Raw genomic sequence first — 6,000 nt, 5'->3', positions numbered from 1 at the left:
AGCAAACCACCAGTCACAAACCCGACATAGGTCTGGCAATCCTGCTGGAACGCCTCACATGACAGGGATGTCCACCTACCATCCACCAGATCAAGTGAGGTCTACGCTTGACGGCGTGATGTCTGCGAACAGATCAACATCTGGGGCAAGACCCTGCACGTCACTGGCACCTGTTGCCGCGCTGCAAACCTATCCCACCAACAAGACCACGCTGTCCGCAGTATCAATAATAAATGCTCGCCCGGGGTGCTCTCGGCAGCACCTCAAAACCTCACCCACTGCAAACCAGGACTTGTGACGCAGTTGGTCATTATCGCGTCTTTGAAATATGGCTATTCTTTCGTCACTTGGTTTGAAGTCTTCACCGGCCATCAGCAGCGACCGAAACACCGTCACTTCGAGCTGTTTATCACGTTCGACTGCAAATCTGGACGAACAATAAACGCGACCGATTCAGCCACTGCCACCCGCTGAAGCTCCGAGACCGGTTACTTACTGGGGCTGCAGGGAGCCGTGCAGTTCCCTCGGGAGGAGGGAGAGCACACCTCAGCTCTGCAGTGGAAGTAAACCTGGAAAGGGAGAGAGCAGGATGGTCAGTGTATCGGCTCCAGGAAGGAGATCAATGCTTCTCCACTCCCTGGGGAGCAGGAACATCCCCCTCCCACTGACATGCTGGTAAGCGGATGAGACCAGTGAGAGCCGAAGATATACAGCAGGGAACTCACCTCCCCACTCACAATTTTTTATTGATGCACCGCAGAAACTTCTTGTCCAGATGCATCACGGCTTAGTTCGGCAGCATCTCTACCCGTGACCACAAAAAAAATGTAATCCCCATGATTGTCCTTGTACCGATACGGCACACCCTCTTGTACGTCCCTTCGACAGCCCTGCCTTACTGATTGGCAGGAGCTCCGAAACTCAAATGATCCTCGGAAATAATTTCACAATTGAGCAGTGGAAGCCTTCATCTGCATTTGCACTTCAGCTCTGCAATCTTTTCCATGAGCTCCAAAACTTTAGACTAAGATACTTTGAGATTGGTGAGCTGGTGAATACTGCGATAAAGTTCAGTTGAATTTTCCAGCATCTGCCTTAAAAACATTACGCTCCACATTATTTTCACTGATACTCGGAGCTCTGGTTCACAGGGTGCAGGCAGTTTATATTTATCGGGCCCGTCGTATGAAAGTGCAGCCGTCGGCCTCATGTGTTTATATTGACTCCCGTCTCAGGCTGAGAATATTCTGTGAATGTGGAGCTACTGTGATCCGCTCCGTCATGACACCGTCAGCACTGACATCGGATTCTGTGGTGTGATTGTAAACATGTTAGTCTGACGGTCACTCTCCGACACTGGTGGAAACACATTGAAACCTTTCCCCAGCTTCTGTTTCCTCCCAGAACTGACCGCCTTCACTGAACTCCCTCCCGCTGTTTTGTTGGCAATGTCCTGCGGATTGCATTTTTATGTAAAATAATATCCTAGATCAGCGTGGTTTCTGTAGTGTAGCTGTTATCACGTTTGCCTCAAAGACGTAAGGTCCCCAGTTCAGTCCTGCGTAAGAACATGATTTTGGATCCTGCTCCAGGTAGCCAGGCGATCTCGTCTTGCCGTTCTCATTCGCCTTGAAAACAGCAGACAACAGATTTTGCTCTGAAGTTGGGACACTTAATTCGGTTAAACCAAATTCGGTTTATCCAAATAACCCTTAGTTGTGAGAAAGGTTCTTTTGGTATCTTAAAGATAAAAGTCCGGACACAGTCTTTGTAATTTAAAAATGGTTTATTAACAAAGAAAAAACGCGTGGACGGAATGAATGGGAACAGATGCACACTCAAACACTCTCAAGCAGGAGATTGCGAATGAGGAGGTAAATCGCAACGGGGGTGAGGTTCACACACACACACACACACACACACACACACACACACACACACACACACACACACACACACACACGCAATAACTGGGTACAACTGATCAAGGAAAAACCGGACAATGTTTGGACACCCTGATTCTTGACAAACATGTGTTCTTTGGTCTCGGGAGTCCTGAACTAACTGCTCTGAAGTAGTGCACAGCCAACCTCAACATTCTCAGAGACTGAGAGATAGAAAACCAAACATGGAGCATTTTTATACTGCAGGGAGGCTGGGTGGTCCAGCAGGACAAAGGTGTTTAAACGGGTCAATGGTAGGTGTGCCCAGGAACAAAGGTGCTCGCAAAGACCAATCCGAGTGGTCCAGCAAGGACAAAGGTGTTTACCAAGTGGGGTGGACCCAAACCTTGATTGACAGTGGTGTCGCTTTCAGCCATGTGCTCTATAGTTTCATCCCAGTCAGAGGGGTCAGTTTTGTCACTGTCACATGACAGCCCTGACCTTTTACAGTACATATTCATCACGTTTGCGGTATCTCCTCCCCTCTCTCTCTCTTTCCCTCTCTCACTATCTCGCCATGTTTCCATGAACTCCTTTACTCCTCCTCTCTCCTGCTGTCTATTTTAATCTGTCACTTTCCGAAGGGGACGGTTATTTAGTGCTGAAGGATGGAGACGTATCTCGATTCAGATGAATGCTTCCATGCGACAGCTGTGAAAACTCGGTTAATGGCTGCATTTGACACAGAGAGAGTTCGAATTTTGGAAACTGAAGGAATCATGGAACAAGAGAAAGGACGGAAAATTGTCTTGAAATCAACCAAACATTGTTGAATGAAGGAGCGAGCTCCACTGGCCGAGCGGCATACTCGAGCTCCAATTGATTTTGCTTTTTGTCATCTTCCAGTCTTTGTCTCACAAGAAAAGTCCCATCTCTCCATATACCCTCCGCTTCTCTCTCGCTCGCTCCATTCCCAGCTCTATCCCTCACCCACTTTTCAACCCCGCTTCCCTTTGTGTCTCTTGCTCAGATCTGTTTTCCGATTCAGCATCAATATTGTCCCACAAGATATCTGTATACATTCAAATTCGAGCCACTGACAATATCTGCGTTTCCGTATGAAGTGGCATTGGAAAAGAGAGAGGTGGGTGTGGTAACTGTTGCCGCCTGGAACTGGGGTCATATGGGGCATGACCTGCAGTTTCTGGCCAATGAACAACTCAGGCAGTTTTGAGGACAGACAGACCAGCACTGGGTCCAGCGTTCACAGGAGATGTGTGGAAGTTGGGGATGTATAAAGAATGGAGACATAATGACAGACCAGGACTCAAAGACATGCCAGGTCCTCAGAAACGTGGCGATTCCGGAAAATCACTGGACGTTTACTGGTTACCGAGAGTTGGAGAGTTGGCTGGGTATGAATACCTGCACTCAGTAAGAGAGAGAGGCTGAGGCAGAGGGATAAATAAATAACCATAGAACGATACAGCACAAGACAGGCCCTTCGGCCCACCATGTTGTGCCGTCCATCAAACCACCCTCACACTGTCTAACCCTTTCCTCCCGCATATCCCTCTATCTCACATTCTTCCATATGCCTATCCAACAAACTCTTGAACCTGTGCAATGTATCTGCCTCCCCCACCACCCCAGGCAGTGCATTCCATGCACCAACCACTCTTTGCGTGAAAACCTCCTCCTAACATCTCCCCTGAACCTCCCACCCATAACCTTAAAGCTATGCCCTCTTGTTTTGACCATTGGTGCCCTGGAAAGGAGGCGCTGACTGTCTAATTTACCTATTCCTCTCAATATTTTATATATTAGGTTTTGTCCTTCACCCCGAACTGCGACTGACAACACAATCCGTCTTCTGTTTAAGTCACGTTATTTGATATTACGTGACCTCAATAAAGTCAAATTTGGGATATTTGGGCCCCGTGCAATCAGAGTGGGCTCACAGTCCGCAGGACTGAGCCCTTTACATCAGCAATAGTGAGGAACAGATTGAGTTATAAATGGGAAGAAAATGAGAAAGAATTATCAGTCGGCACTGACTCACTAACAAGAACTTTTCACGAAGAGCGTCTTTGAAGAGCCGGCCCCAAGTCAGTGTCTGAGCGGACCGACATCGTCCTGTTCAATAAAGAGAGTCAGCGTAAGGCGGCTCCCAAGCACGGCTTCTACGGAGAGATATTTTGTGGGACAATATCGATGCTGCGCTTTTGCTGAGGCTGTCCGGCTGCTTCTGTAAAGTGAACTCCGCGGGCGCGGGCGGCGATCCGTGTTGTTTTATTGACTTCAATACCCAGAGATTCCGTTTACATTTTAGTCTCTGTTGATCTGTCGGGAAGATTCAGCTCGAAATGTGGCGATTGACTTCATACGCCGACGGGAAAGCTGCTGGTGATACACGAAAATGTACTCCCTTTGAGAATCGTCGGCCGGAATTTCAGCAAAAGGAGAGCGTTGAATGCCGAATGTATAAACGACGATCTTCCGTGACTCGGATTCGAACCGATGTTGCTGCGGGCACAACGCAGAGTAATAATCACCACACGATCACGGCCTCACACTTGATCTGTGCACTTCCTGCACTTTCAACACCTCTGAATCCAGTATGATTCAGCCACTGAGCTCCGCTGAAAAGCCTTGCGCTGCTCGTCCGCGCTTCCACAGTTCAAAAACAGAAACTATTGGAAATGTCCGGTGATCAGCCAGATCTGCGGCAAGACAAACAAAGTCAGTGTTACGGGCCCTAGATCCATCGACAGAGCAGAAAAGGCGGCCGAGGATTTTTGTGCAGTGAGTGTGTGGCAGTGGGATGTCACAGACAGTGTCAAACTGGGGTGACGTTGCGGTCAAAACAAACGGCTGGAGGAAGTTAGCGGGTCAATCAGCATCTTTGAAGAACAAAGGATAGTTGACATTTCTGGTCGATGCCCTACAAATGAACTTTGACCTCGGGGCTGGCTGTAAACAAGATTATCTGGTCAATGATAGAATGCGAGCAGTTAGAGGGTGAGAACATTGATAAAAAAAACCCAGTCAAATGAAAGGTCGGAGTTGGGAAACGCAGAGCAGAAAGTCCAACATGTGAGTCTGAGCATGCGCTCCAGTCCCAGAGGGAAAATAAACAAGCGAATGTCACAGATGGGTGACTGATACAGTGGAAGAAATCAAGCTCACAATTCCTTTTCTTGTGAAGAGCAAGGCTGGCAGAAATAGGACTCGTTAGTTGACAAGGGGAATTGAGAATTTTCCGGCAATGAATGAGTACTGAGCGACTGGGAGGAAGCGAATCCTTTGAGGGGTATAAGGAATGTGGGAGTACACTTGAAAGGGAAATCAGGAGGACTAAAGTGGGACATAATTGACCTTTGGCGGATGAGGTCAAGGAGAATCCTAAGATATTCTGTGGATATAAATAGCAAAGAGTAACAAGGGAGAGAATATCCATGTAAGGATCCCATGTGTGGACTCACAGAAAAGATTGGTGAGATCTTACATGGATACGCCTCGTCTGCATTCAGCATGTAGAAGTTCATGGAAGCCAGGACGTTCTGAAAACCGTATCGTGACGTCTTCAATCAGATCCACATGACAAAAGTGGAGGCACTGAGAGTCTTAAAGCACACAATGGAGTTTATGTCACCGGACCTGACAACGTGTAGCCTACGATATTGAGGAAAGGCAGGGAAGATATTTCTGTGGCCCTCACAGTGATTTTTTTTAACATCGTTAACCACGCGAAAGCAACTGGAATGCGGGAGGGTGTCTAATGTTGCACGCTTTCTTCATAAGGGCTACAAGGACAAGCCAGGACTCTACATGCCAGTGAAGCGAATCATGATGGGGAAGTTACTTGAAGGTGTTCCGAGAGACAGGACCTACTTGCATTGAGGAAGCACGGACTCAAGAGGGATTGTCAGCACGGTTTTGTGCCGAGGTAGCTGCCTGAAGAATTTGACTGAGGTTTGAAGAGTTGACCACGAAGTTAGACAAAGCTAGGGCCGTCGACATTTATAGGATTATGGATTTAACAAGGCATTTGCAAAGGTCCTGCGTTGTAGGCTCTTCAGGAAGTTTGGATCACATGGGAATCACTGAGAACGAG

This window comes from Pristis pectinata, chromosome 14 (genome assembly GCF_009764475.1).
Source record: "Pristis pectinata isolate sPriPec2 chromosome 14, sPriPec2.1.pri, whole genome shotgun sequence".
Taxonomy (NCBI): domain Eukaryota; kingdom Metazoa; phylum Chordata; class Chondrichthyes; order Rhinopristiformes; family Pristidae; genus Pristis; species Pristis pectinata.
Note: the sequence above shows the minus strand (reverse complement) of the source record.